Here is a 439-nt window from a genome sequence, read left to right on the forward strand (position 1 = left end):
CTGGGGGGGGAGGTTAAATCTACCTTGTGTTCCAAGTCAAATCAGCCACATCAGTTTCAAATCATACCAATTGGGCGGAAGAGAACGAGCCGGGAGGTCTTGGATTTTGGAGGCCCCTAGATAACGGCTCCAGCTTAGCCCACTGTTAGGAGCAGGTTCGCCAGGCACTTACATAAGACCATTTGGATCGGGATGATCCTGCCTCGAGCAGGAGGGGTGGGCTACATCAACCCTTTAGGCAGACGTGACACAAATGACCCCACAGCCTCCCCGAGCACCACTCCAGCCTTTCTCCTGCCCGAGCTGTTGCTCTTTTCTGCCCCCTGCCCCGACAAAGGTGCCCGGGGCCCCAGGCCCGGGCCGCCCGCGCGCCCTCGGAGCGACTGCAAGAACAGGGACACCCGGGAACCGCGCGGGCAGCGCCGGGCCCGGCAGCAAG

At 61.3% G+C, this 439-nt stretch overlaps 1 protein-coding gene across 2 annotated transcripts in view; it reads right to left on the reverse strand.

Annotated features, from left to right (window-relative positions):
• FAM221A (family with sequence similarity 221 member A) overlaps positions 1–439 on the reverse strand; it is a 15945-nt gene that overhangs the window by 14914 nt on the left and 592 nt on the right. Inside the window, exon 1 of one of the 2 annotated variants that reach the window (XM_025208121.1) lies at positions 24–163. The exons of the other annotated variant lie outside the window; for it this stretch is intronic. The gene's annotated coding sequence lies outside the window, so the exon portion shown is untranslated. Of the gene's footprint in view, positions 1–23; positions 164–439 lie in introns of those variants that run through there. 2 annotated transcript variants of the gene reach the window in all.

The sequence above is a fragment of the Alligator sinensis genome, unplaced genomic scaffold (genome assembly GCF_000455745.1).
Source record: "Alligator sinensis unplaced genomic scaffold, ASM45574v1 scaffold978_1, whole genome shotgun sequence".
Lineage (NCBI taxonomy): Eukaryota > Metazoa > Chordata > Crocodylia > Alligatoridae > Alligator > Alligator sinensis.